This window comes from Heteronotia binoei, chromosome 16 (genome assembly GCF_032191835.1).
Source record: "Heteronotia binoei isolate CCM8104 ecotype False Entrance Well chromosome 16, APGP_CSIRO_Hbin_v1, whole genome shotgun sequence".
Taxonomy (NCBI): domain Eukaryota; kingdom Metazoa; phylum Chordata; class Lepidosauria; order Squamata; family Gekkonidae; genus Heteronotia; species Heteronotia binoei.
In genome coordinates, this window is record NC_083238.1 from 4,330,364 (window position 1) to 4,349,528 (window position 19,165).

The window sequence follows — 19,165 nt, forward strand, 5'->3', positions numbered from 1 at the left end:
TTCCTTTTTGTTCATGTGTTAAAGTTGAATTGAGCTGCAGATATTCTTGAATGGAATTGTCTACAATTCCTATCAGTAGTGTCAGACAATGGAAAGCTTTGATATTATACTGTGATATATATGCCTGAGATACAATGTATAACCTGACCTGACTAACTCCATTTTGAGCATTTACTACTAACCCTGAAACAGAGGCCTTGCATACCAAAGTAGAGGCAGAGATGTTACTAACCCCTGCTGTGAATTCCACTTCATAATACTAACAAAGCAACAACCCTTTGAAGATAACATGCCTCATGGGGAGCCAGCAGGGCTCTTCCGTGAGAAAGGGAACCACAAGAGATAAGGAGAAGAGAAGGTGTTACATGTAGCCTAGCAGTGTGAGAATGTAGAATTGTTTAGAAATACTTTGATGTATACTGTTTAAAGCATTCTTGTTCCCGCCAACTGGCATCAGTTCCAATGCTCCCTTGTCCAGAACCTTTGAGTATCAAATAAACATCTTAACATTGTAATAAATGAAAGTCCGTTTACTTTGAACCTCCATTGTCTGACAAGTAGTTTGAAAGTTGTTGTGAGGCAGGTAATGAGGTGAAAGTTGCTTGCCATTGCTCCTTTGTTCTTCAGAATGAGAAATGTCCTGCCAGGTGTTATCCAATCTTCTAGTGCTTTGGAAAGGAGCACATCATTAAGATGTGGAAGAAGACTTGTAAACTTTTTAAGTCAATAGCCAAAGACTTTTCCAGGCACTGTCCAGTTTTTCACTTTCTTTTTGTTTTTCACTTTCATTGTTTTTTTCAGGCTTTCCAGAGTTATTGTAACATCCTCCATTTGCTTTTCTTTCCATTTATTTTCCACATCTGAGATCCAGATAGCGTTTTAATTGTATTATTTCAAATCTTCCTAGAGCTCTTTCCAGAATTTTGTTGTCTTTTCTTTGTCTGGTTTCACTTCTACTTTTTCATCTCCCTCTAGTGATTTGTAAAACTGTCTTTGGTTAGTCTGGAAAGTTCTGTCTGTATTGCTGGATCCTACTGTTGTACTTCTTGATCTTTTGGGATATTGCAACAATTATTTGTTAGATTTGTTCTGCAACTTGATCTATTTTTTATATCTGATATTTCTTTCTGGGGTTTGCTTTCCTTGTTTCATTCTTGAGTTTCCTTTTTTAAAATTCCTTCAAGGAGCTTAAGTATGAATGGCATTTGTTGATTTCCCCCCTGAAATTTGCCAGTTTGGTTTTTCCTTAAAACCCTTAACTACCTTTTTCTTAATATCTATTCTTGTTACCACAACTTTTGCACCATACATCAATTAGCTGATTTTAGTTATGTTTGTAGTAGGAATTATTTCAATTGACGCATTGATATTTTAAATGAGTCTTGCCAGTTCTTTCTTTGATAATCTTTATTTTTTGCTGGGTTTTTTGCTTGCCTTTTTTTGCTGTTTATATGCTCTAAGATTTTTGCCTGCATTTCCTGTACACATGTGAGCTGAGATATATTGCCAATATCTCACTCATAATTTTCAATAGCAATTTCTTGTCTGTGGCCTATTTCTTAGTTGGTTATTTTGTGTTCCTTATGTTTTCTTTTTGAGTGGCAGTTGTTCCTTAGTTTATCTGTCTCTATTGCTATGAAAAAGTTTTGCATGATAAAATGGTGCTGATTTGCAAGTCACTATTCAGTGATGGTAGAATCAGGACACTTTTCTTTCCATATTTCAACCATTTGTTTCAAATATCCACACTGTGGATGTTGTTGTTGTTACTTACAAAATTTATATTTTGCCTTCTTCCCTTACAAAGTTGGCCAAGGCAGATTACAATTTAGAACATTAAAAAAGGTAAAAGGTACTCCCCTGTGCAAGCACCAGTCATTTCTGAATCTGGGATGAAATCGCATCACAACACTTTCATGACAGACTTTTTATGGGGTGGTTTGCCATTGCCTCCCCCAGTCATTTACACTTTACCCCCAGCAAGCTGGGTACTCATTTTACTGACCTTGGAAGGATGGAAGGCTGAGTCCGCCCCTGATTCCCTGCAACTGCCACCTACTTGTGAGTAGGTGACAGGCTCCCCCCCCCGGCCTCCCCCCCCCCTCACTCAGCCTTCCCCTGGAGAAAATGGATGCTTTGCAGCATGGACTCTGTGTCATTATACCCTGCTGAGGTTGCTTCCCTCCTGCTTTGTGATTTTAGACCACTCACAGACTCTCTGCCTAACTTACCTTACAGGGTTGTTGTGCAGATCAAAAGGAAGAGAGGAGAATGATGTAAGCTGCTTTGGTCCCCACTATGGAGAAAGACTATACTTTTCCTAGGTAGAGGTTGCAGGGATGGGGAAAGTGATGGAAAGCTGAAGTCAGATCAGTTCCCCTACAGAAACCAGCTGCCTTGAGTGGGTGGGAAGACACCAAAGTTGGGTGGCAAGACTGAAAGTGGGGGCATTCACCCAGAGCTCTTTCTAGAGCCCATTGTATTTTTCCTATAATGGGCCTTATTCCTAGTCAATAAAACGTAAAAATTGTTTAGATTCTGTATGGTTCTTTTAAATTGAGAATCATACTCTTAAAAAAATGTCCACCTTGATATACAAGAGAAATGTGTATAATATTCAGGGGTTGTTTTGTAGAAAAATAGGTGGTGGAGCTCATCCAGGGATTGTTATGCAGCTGCACCTACTATTCAATGGACAAGGAGGTGGAACTCTCAGAAAGGTTCAGGAGTTGTGCTCCTGTGAGCTCCCAGTGAATCCAAGGCCTGATAATATTCCATGCAGAATGTCAATATAGATGTGGATTTGGATACATGTCCCCATTTCTGTAACCTATAATACTTTTTCCCCATGTAGATTTTTTTTACAATAATAAAGTTTATTTATCCTTTGCACAAAATAATTACAAAGTGTCAACAATTTAGCATACATCAAATCTGACATATGAAAATCACAGTAAACAAGGACAAAACAAAAATTAAATACAGATCAAAAACAGATCAGCTTTTTGTAGAATGAGTTGCTAGGTAGAATGTCATATTCAGTTAAATACGTTACCAGAGGAAACCATACAGCTACCATACGATGTTCATATTGCTCAATCAAAAAATCAAAAGAATTGCATGCAATTTTATTCAGAACAAACAATTCCCACAGCCTATTAAACCATTGATCTAATAAAGGTGGAAAAGAGTTTACCCAATTTGCAGCTATTGTCATCCTAGCTTCTGCAATCAAAATATTAATTAATTCAACAGTACCTTTGTTAAGCACTTGGTCTTTCCAACTGTGTAAAAGATATACATCTGGTTTTAGAGGGAGAAAGTAGCCTGTAATAAGTTTGATCTGAAATTGGATTTGTTTCCAACATTTTGAATTCCACCATCCATGTATAAAAGAAGCAACCTCACCACAATTTTTAATACAACTAGGTGAACATATGAACATATGAAGCTGCCTTATACTGAATCAGACCCTTGGTCCATTAAAGTCAGTATTGTCTTCTCAGACTGGGAGTGGCTCTCCAGGGTCTCAAGCTGAGGTTTTTCACACCTCTTTTTTGGAGATGCCGGGGATTGAACCTGGGACCTTCTGCTTCCCAAGCAGATGCTCTACCACTGAGCCACCGTCCCTCCCCCCACCGTCCCTCCCCAATAGAAGGTGCAATAGAAGGGACAAATTTACGTAACCTAGTTGCAGACCAATACCACCTCATAAGAATTTTTACAAATTGGAATTTAATATAAAAATATTAGATCTGTTACTATATGAGGACCAAATTCTGTTCCATTGAAAGCTATCAATACGTTTATTAACATCTTTGACCCACCTAGCCTGATAGTTTAGAGGTTTAGTTTCAGATGTATTAAGCAAAACTTTGTATAATTTGGATAACATACCTTTAAAATCACCCTTCAAGTCCCTGAGCAAAGCCTCAAAAACTGTTAAGGGGCGAGCACGCATTACTTGAATTTGAGGGGAGTAAAACATGTGCCTAATTTGCAGATATTGAAACAGTGAATTTCCCAACCTATCTTTTTCTGTAAAAATTGCTTGTCTAAGAACTCATTTTTGTGCAGCAAGTCAATAAGATGGTTACAACCTGTTGCTCTCCAATGTTTGATAAAATTATGGTCTTGGCCTAATTCTTCTTTCAGGAAATGGCAAATTGTTATGGTCCAACAAAAAAGCTAGAATATCTCATAGAACATTGATCCGACAGTCGGCAGAGGTGGTATGGATTTTCAGTACTTACAAAACTACTGTGTTGCTAAAATCCCATGTAGATTTGAGTCTGATGGAAGGCTAGCCTTTGCCCCCACAGAGGGAAGAAAGAGATGGACACAAGGATTTGGGTAATTAAAAGGCCACTTTATTTATTTATTAACATAACAGCAAGGGCTATAAACATAACAGGCAGCACAGCAGGGTCAGGGGACAAAACACCCCTCCCCTCCCGGATGATGGGTGGGCCATGCTGCCCCTAGGTATAGCCAAATGAATGGCTTGTACCCGGCTGGCATAGCAAAGGTAATGCCCTGGAGTTCGAACCCCAGCCGCATGGCTGGAGGGTGGATCAATCCAGGCAAACCCAAGGCAGTCCGCTTCATCGCTCAACCAGTCCACATGGCCCAGGAATGATTTACCTGGACCTCATGCCCCCAAACTGGGGTGCTAATGATGCTCACCGAGCTGCATAATGGAAGTTAGGCAAAAACTCAGCCAACCTGAAAGCGACCAACCTACTAAGCCAGTTGCACCCCAGCCAATTCCACAATCCCTTCTGTCAACAGTGTGAGGTAGGCGAAAAACATCTTACTGTTGTCAAACATTTCAGAGAGCTCTGATAGAGAGCAGATAAGAAGGATATAAGGGTGAGGATTGGCTTTCTAAACAGCTGGGGGATTGCTGAGAAGTGTGAGTTGTGTGATTGGTGACTGCTGAGAATTTCTGAATTTGTGTGGTTGCTGGGGAACTGCTGTTTGTTCTGAGGGGGCTGTAGGTGATTGTTGCTGATTGACTAGGAGTGGCTGTGTTCCTGGGGCAGATTGTGGCCCCACCCTCTTTGCATTATTAAGCTCCACCTTGCCAGAGGCACAAGCCGAAGGGCGAGAGCTAAAGAGCTCTTGGCCTGTGGCTCTTAGCCTGGGGGCTCTGTAAGGACCAAGAACCCAGAATCCTATTTTCCTTGTGTCCCAATAAGGTAAGTAGACCTTCCAGAAGGAGAGCCACATAGACACAACAGGATTTAAAGGGGGACTGTATATTTTAAAAAGCTATCTTGAAGGTAGAATGCCAGCAGGGGGGTGGGGGCTTTCCAGTGTTTTGCACTGAGTGTCACATGTATGACTATCTGCCTACAGGACGGAAGTCTTGGGAGTGTGCTCGATGCAAGGAGCTCCTGGTCCTCAGGGAACGAGTTCATACCCTTGAGGTCAAAATGGCTGACCTGGAGATGCAGAGACAGTCAGTTAGGCACTTGGAGAAGGCTCTCGGGGATATGTTAGATGAGCCCCACTCTGAACATGGCAGCCCCATTGCTGTCAGGGAGCGTGAGGGTCTAGAGAGAACAGGGCACCGTGCTGAGGACAAGGGGAATGCGCCCTTAGAAGGGACCTCTTCTTCAGTTGGTGAGCGGGTATCCTTTCACGCCAAGGAACCATTTCTGGGCAGGGAGGGAGGGGGGGTCTTGATAGTTGGTGATTTGATCCTTAGGCAAGTAGACAGCTGGGTGGCAAAACCACGTACTGACCGTATGGTGACTTGCCTGCCTGATGTGAAGGTGGTGGACATTACGTGTGTTGTAGATAGGCTGATAGTGCTGGGGAGGAGACAGTGGTCATGGTGCATGTTGGCATCAACAATGTGGGGGAATGCAGTCGTGAGGTCCTGGAGGCAAAATTTAGGCTGCTAGGCAGGAAGCCAGAACTTCCAAGGTAGCATTCTCAGAAGTGCTACCTGTTCCACTTGCAGGGCAGGAGAGACAGGCACAAATTAGAAGTCTCAATGTGTGGATGAGATGATGGTGTAGGGAGGAAGGGTTTAAGTTTGTTAGGCACTGGGATGCTTTCTGGAACAAGCGGGAGCTGTACAAAAGAGACAGTCTCCACTTGTACCCAGGTGGAACCAGGCTGCTGGTACTTAAAATCAAAAAGATGGAAGAGCGGTTTTTAAACTAAATCTTGGGGGAAAGCCGACAGGAGATGAAATGTCTCTGGTTCGGGAGGACTCGTCTCAAAGAAATGAAGGGTTAACTGTTACTTTTCTACCGGATAATGGATCAGAATTGTCCACTGAAATGGTGACAAACAGTATGGACTGTCTGCCAAAGTCTCGAGGCAGCAGGAGGAAAGATGTGGGCCTAACTTGCCTGGGAAATTATAGATGTTTGTATACAAATGCTAGAGGTATTCAAAGTAAAATTGGAGAGTTGGAATGTTTAGTGTTGGGGGAAAACATAGACATTGTGGGAATTTCAGAAACTTGGTGGAATGAGGAGAATCAGTGGGGCACAGTGATTCCTGGATCTAAGTTATATCGGAAGGATAGGGAGGGAAGGGTTGGAGGTGGGGTGGCTCTGTATGTCAGAGAGAATATACAGTTCAGTAAGACTGAGGTCAGAGAATTAAATTCCCTTCTAGAAATGCTTTGGGTTGAAATAGAGGGCCCAAAAGGAAATTTAACTATGGAAGTTTGTTATCACCCACCAAATCAAAAGATAGAGGATGATTATAATATGATGGAAGGATTAAAGATAGTGGCTAAACATAAAAACTGTCGTAATAGGTGATTTTAACTACCCGCAGATTGATTGGGTCAATATGTGTTCTGGTCAAGAGAAAGAAATTGAGTTTCTAGGTGCTCTCAATGACTGTGCTATGGAGCAGATGGTCTCAGAACCTACCAGGGGTGGGGCGATCCTGGATTTGGTCCTAAGTAATGCCCAAGACTTGGTGAGAGATGTAAACGTGATTGCACCGCTTGGGAGCAGGGACCATAATGTTATTAATTTCACCATTTGTATAAATAGGGAGTTGCCCCGAAAGACTAGCACAACCACTTTTAACTTTAAAAGGGGTAAATTCTCTGAGATGAGGAGGCATGTGAAGAGGAAACTGAAAGGAAAGGTAAATGCAGTGAAAACCCTTGGGGAAGCTTTGAGGCTATTTAAAACTACAATCCTAGAAGCTCAGATAAAATATATACCACAAGTTAGGAAAGGCACAAACAGGTATAAGAAAAGGCCTGTATGGTTAACAAACAAAGTTACGGAAGCTGTAAAAGGTAAGAAGGATTCCTTTAAGTGGTGGAAAGCTAATCCAAATGAGATTAATAAAAGGGAACACAGGCTGTGGCAAAACAAATGCAAGACTGTGATCAGGGAGGCAAAAAGGGACCATGAGGAGCATATTGCAAAAAACATAAAGACCAACAACAAAAATTTCTTCAAATATATTAGAAGCAGGAGACCAGCCAGGGAGGCAGTGGGGTCCTTGGATGACCAAGGGGTAAAAGGATTACTAAAGGAAGATAGGGAAATGGCTGAGAAGCTGAATGCATTTTTTGCCTCTGACTTCACTGTGGAAGATGAGAAGTGTTTGCCCACTTCAGAACCGCTAATTTTGGAAGGGGTGTTGAAAGACCTGAGGCAGATTGAGGTGACAAGAGAGGAGGTCCTACAACTGATAGATGAATTAAAAACTAATAAGTCACCAGGTCCGGATGGTGTACATCCAAGAGTTCTAAAAGAACTCAAAGTTGAACTTGTGGATCTCCTGACAAAAATATGTAATCTTTCATTGAAATCTGCCTCCGTTCCTGAGGACTGGAAGGTAGCAAATGTCACCCCCATCTTTAAAAAGGGTTCCAGAGGATATCTGGGAAATTACAGGCCAGTCAGTCTGACTTCAATACCAGGAAAGTTGGTAGAAATCATTATCAAGGACAGAATGAGTAGGCACATTGATGAACACAAGTTATTGAGGAAGACTCAGCATGGGTTCTGTAAGGGAAGATCTTGTCTCATTAACCTGTTACAGTTCTTTGAGGGGGTGAACAAACATGTGGACAAAGGGGACCCGATAGATGTTGTTTACCTTGAGTTCCAGAAAGCTTTTGATAAAGTTCCTCATCAAAGGCTCCTTAGTAAGCTCGAGAGTCATGGAGTAAAAGGACAGGTTCTCTTGTTGATCAAAAACTGGCTGATTAATAGGAAACAGAGAGTGAGTATAAATGGGCAATCTTCACAGTGGAAGACGGTAAGCAGTGGGGTGCCGCAGGGCTCAGTACTGGGTCCCATGCTCTTTAACTTCATAAATGTTTTGGAGTTGAGAGTAAGCAGTGATGTGGCTAAGTTTGCAGATGACACTAAATTGTTCAGGGTGGTAAATCAGAGAGGATTGTGAGGCATCCAAAGGCATCTGTTGAGGCTGGGTGAATGGGCGTCAATGTGGCAGATGAGGTTCAATGTGGCCAAGTGCAAAGTAATGCACATTGGGACCAAAAATCCCAGCTACAAATACAAGTTGATGGGGTGTGAAGTGGCAGAGACTGACCAAGAGAGAGATCTTGGGGTCGTTGTAGATAACTCCCTGAAAATGTCAAGACAGTGTGCGATTGCAATAAAAAAGGCCAACACCATGCTGGGAATTATTAGGAAGGTAATTGAAAACAAATCTGCCAGTATCATAATGCCCTTGTATAAATCTATGGTGCGGTCTCATTTGGATTACTGTGTACAGTTCTGGTCACCGCACCTCAAAAAGGATATTATAGAATTAGAAAAAGTCCAGAAAAGGGCAACTAGAATGATTAAAGATTTGGAACACTTTCCCTATGAAGAAAGGTTGAAACGCTTGGGGCTCTTTAGCTTGGAGAAATATCGACTGCAGGGTGACATGATAGAGGTTTACAAGATAATGCATGGGATGGAGAAAGTAGAGAAAAAAGTACTTTTCTCCCTTTCTCACAATACAAGAACTTGTGGGCATTCAATGAAATTGCTGAGCAATAGGGTTAGAACGGATAAAAGGAAGTACTTTTTCACCCAAAGGGTGATTAACATGTGGAATTCACTGCCATAGGAGGTGGTGGAGGCTACAAGCGTAGACAGCTTCATGAGGGGAATGGATAAGCATATGGAGCAGAGGTCCATCAGTGGCTATTAGCCATAGTTTATTGTTGGAACTCTCTTTCTGGGGCAAGTGATGCTCTGTATTCTTGGTGCCAGAGGGGGGCGGGGGCAAAGTGGAAGGGCTTCTAGCCCCACTTGTGAACCTCCTTTCTTTTTTGGCCACTGTGTGACACAGAGTGTTGGACTGAATGAGCCATTGGCCTGATCCAACATGGCTTCTCTTATGTTCTTAAACAGGAAGATGTGAAAAAATTTCTACGCAGTCCCACATAATAAGAGCAACCAGCTGTCACCCACACTGCACCAAGGGCGGGACGGTGGGCCAAGCATTAGGCGAAGACTGAAGGAACGGGAACGGAGCTAGCCGTTAGGACATGTAGCTCCACCCCTAACTCCCATCATGCCCTGCCCACTCTTCCTCCTCACGAGGAGGCAAAACGGGCCCCGTCTGCATGGCTGTTCAGCCTGCCTTCGGTGGGAGCTGCATTGTTATATATAGTTCATGCCCATAACTGTAACTAGATTTGAGCCCACTTTAACCACCTTGTATTCATAAAAGAAAGGAAGGGTACATAGTTTTGATGAATCAGTACAGCAAGGAATTTTCCTTAAGACAAGAGGCATCTGGCAGTCTAAACCATTATTTAGGAAGTCACCTTAAGTGAGAATACAGACAATTTGGTTAACTTAGTAGCTGTTACTATGGAATCTTCCGAGTGTTAATAAACACGGCTATTCATAGCTTTTTTTTTAGAGATTTTTCCTTATAACTGCATTCAAAAACGGATGTGCTCAACAATTTCTGCCTCAACAGCAGAATATTACAAAGTGAAAAATGTCTTAGGCACGTTCAACAACTCTGCAGCTGAGTTCTCTTTATATAGTAATAGAAAGTGCAAGCATTTCAGGTTTGTACCAGTGAAAGCAGAGGGAAGAATATTGTTCTTGGTCCTCAGATCCCTTTGAGACTGTTCTGTCAGCTGGAATCACACTCTTTTCTTTCTTGCCCAGGAATGCTCTGTTTGTCAAGTTACTGATTTTGTGGGCGGAGATAGATTCCGCCTGTAAAAATGTACTTGTAACGACAAAGAATCCATTTCCTGCATACTGTTGCAACGCTCCTGCTCCGTGACATTAGCTGTTCCTTAAAGAGTCTTTGGCATGTAAGTATGAATGATTTCAGGCTTGAATTCTCTCCTTGACTTCCTTGAATGAAAAACGTTAACTCATCTGGGTTTTGAAGTAACCAGGAAATCATCATGAATAAAACAGACTGCTTTCTGCTGCAGTCTGTCCCATGCTGCTCAAGAGGATTTGTTTTTTAAATCTGATCTCAGTCAAAGTGCTTTAAGGAGCTCTGCTGTGGGGCTCATTTGGAGGCCTAATTCTGTTGTGGGGGAAGAAGAGAATGAAGCAGTTTCTATGTATTTTTACAAATGCAAAATGGGATAAAAAACAATCAGACCTTGAATTTGCAATGGTAGTAAAAACCACTGTTGCAATTCTATGCTCTCTTACTTGGGAGTGAGGCCCACAGAATGCAGTGGAACACACACCCGAGTAAATATGCATAAGATCAAGCTTGTATAGAATGTATGCAATGTATACATTTGGATTAGCAAAGAATAACATTAAGGAACTCACAATACTTGCAGGTGGTTTGCTTATGGATAATTATTTTGTCTAATTTAATGTGGGAAGGAAATTTGTCATTGAAACAAAGAAACAAGTGATTAAGTAAATTGATGCATAAAATTACTGCCTCCAGTGTAAAGTCTGCTCAGTCCTAAGCACGTAAACTCAATACTGAATTCACTGGGACTTAATCATTTCCTTTAATGGTACAGCCGTTTTGATCACAGCCTTAAGCCTTTGTAATATTGTTGAGCACATCAGTTTTTGAATGTCGTTATAAGGAAAAATCTCTAAGAAAAAGCTATGAATAGCCATCACGGCCTTAAGAGAGAGAAAAAAGAGGATCACTCCAGTCACAATTTTTTTATATTTTAATTTTATGCTAGGTTGCTAAAAGGTAGAATACCAGTGACCTGTTGGTATATGGGTCCTTATCTTATAAGTGCCGGGGCTTAAAACATAACAAATGGACACAGAGTTGCAATCTTAGAGTGCATACTTAACTTTAATTTAGCTACTGTAAATCAGGCAAGATTAAACCTCTTCTTGTGAATGTGTATGTGCCAAAACTGCCAGAGAACATGAAACGTTTTGGATGTTAAGTGGTAGAAATCTCCCCAGTTTTCTCTAAACACAGAAGAGGCACTTCAGCAAAGAATGTGTAAACATGGACAGTACCATTATTCTCTATGCAGGGGGAGTCTGCTGTGAGTTTCCAAACTCTTCTTTATTAAGGTTGTTTGCTGTGTTTTCACTTGTGGATAAAACAATTAGTGTGAAATGATATGTGGATTATAGTTTATTCTGTTTACCTCAGACATTTCTCCTGATGCTGCTTGTGCTATTCTCACAAACTTTCTCTGAATTTCAAGAAGTTTGGTTATTTGTACAGTCCAGTATAAAAATAGACCAGTTCATCATCATCCATTTTGGCTGTTCAGTGCCCTCTGTGTACTAATCTTCAAGTACACAGAGACCCAACTACAGTTCTGTATGACTTTCAGCCCATTAAGCAGAATGCAGCATAGCAGTCTTCTATGACAGTCAACCAACGTTTCCATCAACCACCTGAGTTTATTACCTTTATGGGACTGCAAAAAGAGAGAGAAAGAAAATTATCAATTGTTTCACATGCTGGTGGCCTTGTATTTGGTTTCGTGAGTCACAATCTATGTAAATTGTGACTTTCCAATGTACTTTGTAATGCAGGATTATCACACTGATCAGGTGATAATCCTAGGTAATTAACATTGTAGAGTCACTCCTTGATGTTTGTGCCTATGTGATTATTAATATTTTAGTTTAGTTTAGTTTAGTTTATTTATGATTTATATCCCGCCCTTCCCACCAAGTGGCTCAGGGAGGCTTACAGCATATAAAATCTAACATAAAAATATAAAAATTTAAGCATTATACACAATTTACACAGTTAAAAAACATTAAAAAACATACAGCGGTCTAATAAAACTACACTCACTTTCGGATGCTGGTTAGTTATAAGCCAGCCGGAAGAGGGCTGTCTTGCAGGCCCTGCGGAACTGGGCAAGGTCCCGCAGGGCCCTCACCTCTTCCGGCAGCTGGTTCCACCAGGAAGGGGCCATTACGGAGAAGGCCCTGTCCCTAGTAGATTTCAGGCGGGCTTCCTTTGGCCCGGGGACAACGAGAAGATTTTGGGTTCCCGATCTCAGTACTCTCTGGGGAACATGTGGGGAGAGATGGTCCCTCAGGTAGGCAGGTCCTAGGCCATATTTATCAAATACTTTGAAAATTCTATATAGTCTTTTGTAAATACATCATGGTTGTTACGAATTATTTTCTATTCACTAATCCTGTGGTCTCTCTTTTCAGGGGTCATTTCATAGAAAAAGAAGTGCTGGAACTCATTAGCACAACTCATTAGCATAACTCATTTTCATATGCCATGCACCTATGATATCACTGTAAGGTGTACTAAATTATATCAGCTCAGCATCTACCTTAAAATGCTTCTTGAATTATAATTGTCATCATAAAACTGAAAGCAACGCCCTCAGGGTGCCAAGGTTCTTTGACTTGTGTGGCTAGCCAATTAAAGTCACCAGTGAGACAAAATTCAGACAGCAAAAAGAGGTAACAATAGTTTTATTCAAGTAAGAAACAACATACAGCCAAAGGTTCAGCTCAGTTGTTCACTGAGCTCCAGTTGTGTTCAAACTTTTATGCTCTTGATCACTACTTCCCTTTACGTCATTAATCTGACATCACCACACATGCACTCTTGCATTTTTTTTTGTCTCTAACATTTATTAATCTTACATTTGACAAACAAGATGTTCCTGGCTTATTTTCAACTTTACTGTCCTTTTCATCAAAAGGTGTGTTGTCAAGACTTTCTCATTAAAAATGAAATGTAACATTTTTCTAGACCCTGACCTTCCTGCTGCCTTCATCTGCTACTTTCCTAGACTTTCCATCTCTCATGAACTTACAACCTTAAATTCATATCACATATCACAAGCAAAACTTAACTTTATATTTTGTATAATCTTGCTTCTACATACATTAAAAACATATAAAAACACTTGTTTATTAAGCATTCCTACAAAATATATGAAAACAATTGATAACAATACCACATCAGCCATTTCTTAGAAAAATTGAACTTTTATATAGACTCCTCAGCTTCAGATACCATATGCTGAAAGAATTCATTTCTTGAATACATATTCTTGTTTATTTTCTAATTGATCAGGGTGCTTTTATCTGATTTTTCAAAATATTTAAGTTTATATTTTATGCATAAACTGTAAATAAAACACTTTTCTTCTTAACTACTTGAGGGCCCTCTTTGTATAGAAATCATTTCTGATGTTCTAATTACTATTTTAATTAGCCTTCAAAATTTGATTTATTTTCACCTGGTTCAAAGATTCTAGACAGGAATCATAAGTATTCTGTTAGAAGTGTCTTTTTAGTTGGCAAAAGTCCCAGACTACTGGCCTTGGCATCTTAATCGGCTGAGCATATTTTCCAATAACAAGGTTTACCTTTGCTTGTTAAAAATAATAATGTTAATTGCAACAGGCTTTTAATTCCTTGCTACCAGCATAGAGTCTAATGGATTAAATTATCGAGCTGCTTAAACTTCATGCATTTCCTTAACTAAATATAATAATTCTTTAACAATTCAATATAACACAGTGTTAAACATTTAGAAGCCTTGTGATAAACATACAGTAGAGGAAAGCTATTCCACATTTGAGTGCTAATAAATCATATTAACTAGCAAAGCCTCTCCTGTTCTCTGCCTATTCAGATACTCTTAATTGAATATAACTTCTTTTAATCCATAATGCTCAAAACTATTATTTTATGAACTTTCTCAGAATCTAAACTATAAGCAACAGATTTCTTAGCTAATATTAAAATATTATGGGCTCCCCAAACAACATTGGGGAGCTTTAAACTTTAATTCATCTTTTGAAATGATGATTAACTTTTAAAAAAGAAAGAGTATTTTGCCATGTTAGTTTTGTCTGTTCAGAAACTTAAATCATTATTATTTTATTATTAAATTTTATTTGTATCCTGCCCTCCCCGCCTAGGCAGGCTCAGGGCGGCTAACAACATTCAAATAAAACATTATACAGTATACAATAATTAAAAACACATTAAAATTATACAATAGTTAAATACATATCTTAAGACTAATCCAGCTTATATAATTTATAACTTAACAGCAGCAGAGATGTTCCGGGCGCTATTTATCTATTTACATATTTATATAATGGCAAGGATCACTATAGAGTTACTTTGTTGGATCATCCGTTCGGCCATCCTTTGTCAGCAGTCTAGGAAAGCCTGCCTAAAGAGGATGGTCTTGCAGGCCCTGCGGAATTGGTCTAGGCTCCGCAGGGCCCGCACCTCTTCTGGGAGCTGATTCCACAGGCATTTTGACATCTTGTTAGTGAGTTATACTGTATAGCTTGTGGACAGCTAATTAGGTTAACAGAACACAGATTGCTCTACAAAACCTTACTCCCACCAGACTATTTAAATTACTTTCTCCTATATGGTCACAGTGGCATGATGAAGATTTCCATTTGTCTGCTTGATATGTTTTGGTTATTTTCCAATTTTTTTGTGGGGGGAAATATTAGAAAGTTTGTCAAATCTTAGAGTTAAGCAAAATTCTCACAGGGGGTTTGAACAATGGAGCCCATAAGCAAGTTGTCAAGTCCCCAGCAGTTCAGCTAACAATACCAGTTAATTCATAAGAATAACTTTATTAAAATACTGACTTCCATGAGGCAAGATGATCCTTGCAAAAACTGATAATGGTGGGCTCTTACCCCCTACTTATACCATGGCTACAAACTGTTATACATTTAAAAGAAAGTGGCACCAGGCAAGCTTCCCCTCTCGCCAAAAGTTGGTTCCCATAGTCCCCTCATAGGTACATGCATAATCAGCAGAAGACAGGGCTCTTGGCCTTGAGTGTCTGAGACTAGGCATAAGTGCATTTCATACTGTTACAGTAGAGATAGCAGCGCAGTGTAAGGCGAGAGGAAGGTAACTATAGGTAAAACAGCTTAATTTCATTCATGGTAAGAGACACTCTTGACACAAGTATTTTTTTGGGGGGGGGGTGGGGGGCAAGAAAGAAGGAAAGGAAAGGTCCCCTGTGCAAGCATCAGTCGTTTCTGACTCTGGGGTTGCTTTCACAACGTTTTCACGGCAGACTTTTTATGGGGTGGTTTGCCATTGCCTTCCCCAGTCATGTACGCTTTCCCCCCAGCAAGGTGGGTACTCATTTTTCTGACCTTGGAAGGATGGAAGACTGAGTCAACCTGGAGCCGGCTACCTGAAAACCCAGCTTCGGCTGGGGATCGAACTCAGGTCATGAGCAGAGCTTAGGACTGCAGTACTGCAGCTTTAACACTCTGCGCCATGGGGCTCTTAAGAAAGAAAGAGCACAATAAAATTTAGAGGTTCTGGAGCTCTGCTCCTGTGGGCTCCTGCCCAAAATGAGACCTGCCTCTTTTAGCTCTCTGGCAGTCAGCACCTTCCTTGCCCAGTAAAGCTGGCAGCGGCATGGGAAAAGGGTGCCTGCACCAGAAGTGGCTGTCCTGACTTTGCTCTCTTTTGAGTCATACCGAACTCAGCTCTCCAACTTACCTTGGCAGCCATGCTTTACCCTGTGCAGCTAGTCCCTATCCCTGCAAGGCAAAGAGCAGCAGTGAGCAGTGTCCTCCCAGGCACACCAACCAGCTGGGATGAAGGGCCCTTGCCACCCGCTTATTGGCTGAGAGCAGTCAGTGGCTGAGAGCCCAGCTGCCACATGCATGATACATCTGCTAACCTCTGGCTTGCCCTGGTGAGGGAATGAGTGCTGATCTGTGCTGCAGACAGTCGCTGCATCCTGGAGCAAATGGTGAATGGGAAGCAGCATGAGGAGATATTTTAAAGCAGATTTTTACCTACTAATTGTTGGGAAAGAGATGTGGTATATTATGCATTAAGGCTGAGAGAGGGGGCACATCTTTTTGCACACTGATCTGATGCATTGCAGACTGTTTCATAGGACCTAATCAAGTGGATGCAAAATCCTATTTGGGGCCCATGAAACCAGCTATCAGTTGTTGCTTAGTTCCTAGGACACATAATGACACACATAATGTCTGCCCCACAAGCAAAAAAAATGCCTCCTGAACAACAACAACAAATTCCTTGCTATGGGCCTGTCCAGTTCTCCATGGGGGAGGCCGACCTTGCTCCTATCCAGGCTGGGTTCATGATGGTTGCACACTTCCCCAATGTGGTGGTAATAGTGGACTATACACACATCAACCTGACTGCCTCCCATGAGGAGCTGCATTAGCACAACTCCTGTGACCACCAGGACATCTTCACAAACTCTGTGGCCAATTTTCCAGGCAGTATGCACAACACCCAAGGGTTTTTTTTTGCCACATCTGGCCTCAATTGACCCCATTTGGGGGCTGTAATTCCACTCTAAGAAAATTTCTGCCATTTCCAGGGGCTGTCATTCCAGTCCCAGAGCACTCCATACTATTTCAGGGGACTGTCATTCCGCTCTGGGTTCTGTTGTTTCAGACCCAGAGCAGTTTATCTGGGTCCAGAGACATTAACTCCACTCCACATTTTCATTGGAACTATTTTATGTTGTAATGGGTTTTGCATGGAGTCCATGCAAGTCAATTGGCATTTTGGCTTCCATTATCTTCAATAGGCCTTCAAGCTACTCCCACTGCTTTCAATGGACAATCCTGTTGTTCCAAAGTGGAAAGCCAGTTTGGTGTAGTGGTTAAGTGCGTGGACTCTTATCTGGGAGAACCAGGTTTGATTCCCCAGTCCTCCACTTGCAGGTGCTGGAATGGCCTTGGATCAGCCATAGCTCTCGTAGGAGTTGTCCTTGAAAGGGTAGCTGCTGTAAGAGTTCTCTCAGCCCCACCTACCTCACAGGGTGTCTGTTGTGGAGGTGGGGAGGTAAAGGAGATTGTGACCACTCTGAGACTCTTTGACTCAGAGTATAGGGTGGGATATAAATCCCATATTTTCTATCTTCCTTTTAGTACATCCCTTCTGCTGGGCTTGCAAACACCTTCCCCCCCTTGGAGTGTAATTCTGTGTTTCACATCAGTCCTGTTGAGCTGGTGTTGGCGTATAAGCAATGGGTTCTGCTGGGCACTCTGTGATTGCACTGGTATGGCTGGGCACTCTCTCTATCCTACTGGTTCTGCTGGGCTTGAAAAAATACCCCCTACTTGGATCATGATTGAGCTGGCATTGCCACATTGGCACTGGGTTCTGCTGGTCACTAGTACATTGTAGTTGGAGAGGGAGGGAGGTGGCTCAGTGGTAGAGCATCTGCTTGGTAAGCAGAAGGTCCCAGGTTCAATCCCTGGCAGCTCCAAAAAAGGGTCCAGGCAAATAGATGTGAAAAACCTCAGCTTGAGACCCTGGAGAGCCGCTGCCAGTCTGAGAAGACAATACTGACTTTGATGGACCGAGGGTCTGATTCAGTATAAGGCAGCATCATATGTTCATATGTTCATATATGTACTGGTTCTGCTGGTTCTTGCAACTCTTCCTTGCTTGGAGTGCGATTCTGTGCTAGACATCAGTCTTGTTGAGCTGGCATTGCCACAATGGTACTTGATTCTGTTGGGCACTAGTACATTAGATTTGTTCTGCTGGGCCTGCCAAATTGTCCTCCCCCTTCAGTTTCTACTGCAGAGATTGTCTGTCCTATTGGGTTTGCTCTGCCACAGTGGCACTGGTTCTGGGCACACAGTACTGGTTCTTGCTGGCTTGGGGAAAATGCCCCCCCTTCAGTTTCTACTGCAGAGATTCTCAGGAACTTTGATTCTGTTCTTCTAGGCTTCTATTGCTCTGACTTTTCTTTCTTTCTTTCTTTCTTTCTTTCTTTCTTTCTTTCTTTCTTTCTTTCTTTCTTTCTTTCTTTCTTTCTTTCTTTCTTTCTTTCTTTCTTTCTTTCTTTCTTTCTTTCTTTCTTTCTTTCTTTCTTTCTTTCTTTCGCTGGGGCACCTTCTTTGGGAGGCCATAACTTGGACCCTGTAAATTCAGTCTTCATCAAACTTGGAAGGCAGGTAGAGAAGAGTCTGCCAGAGATCCCCTTTGAGTTTGGTGTCTCTAGCATGCCAGGGGGCATTCTGTCACATCACAGACCTCATGAACTGAACCAGTTTGTATAGCCCCTAAAAAGTTTGTGATGGTTCATGGTTTCTGAACCAGTTACACCATGAACCTTGAACTGTACTCCATTTTCCTGTAAAAAGATTTGTAGCAATGGAACTGAGGGGCAGGATCCAAGGATTGAATGTTGGAGGATAGTTCATAAAGATACCGGTTGAATTTCACTGACCTATCTGGACTAACCATTCAAGTGTCTAGCTCCAGCTTACCTAAATTATGCATAGGAATATAGTTTAAAATACAGAGTAAATATTTAATTTTAAAAATACTTACTTTTTAAATGTACCTGAATTTTAATGGAGAAAGCCCTATTTTTATCTAATGAAAGATTTTTTTTACAGCTCTAATCTAAAAAAGGAAAAGGAAAGGAACGGAAATTTACAGGCAGAATTCCAGCTGAGCATCAAATATGTACTAGATGTCACTTTGGGAGGTCAAGAAAGTCTCATAATTTGGTTCTGATATAAATCACATTGCTCTCACATTCAAGGCTTCTGCTTTCAAAGGAACCAAACTGCAGTTTTCTTCTAGCTGAAAAGCATTCTTTTCTGTGATCAAGGTTTTTTACCAGACAATGTCTGATAAAAAAAAAAAAATGCTGATATGTTGCTTCCTCAGGTGATTTCTCATTATGCCTGTATGTTTAATACTGGAACAGCCTGAATAGGTGACTAAGCAGT

At 41.3% G+C, this 19,165-nt stretch overlaps 1 protein-coding gene across 2 annotated transcripts in view; it reads left to right on the forward strand.

Moving 5' to 3' along the window:
* Window positions 1-10,119: 10,119 nt before the first annotated feature.
* LOC132585418 (histamine N-methyltransferase-like) overlaps window positions 10,120-19,165 on the forward strand; it is a 63,822-nt gene continuing 54,776 nt past the window's right edge. Inside the window, exon 1 of one of the 2 annotated variants that reach the window (XM_060257298.1) lies at window positions 10,120-10,294. The gene's annotated coding sequence lies outside the window, so the exon portion shown is untranslated. The remainder of the gene's footprint in view (window positions 10,295-19,165) is intronic. The other variant, XM_060257297.1, reaches the window with a different exon arrangement.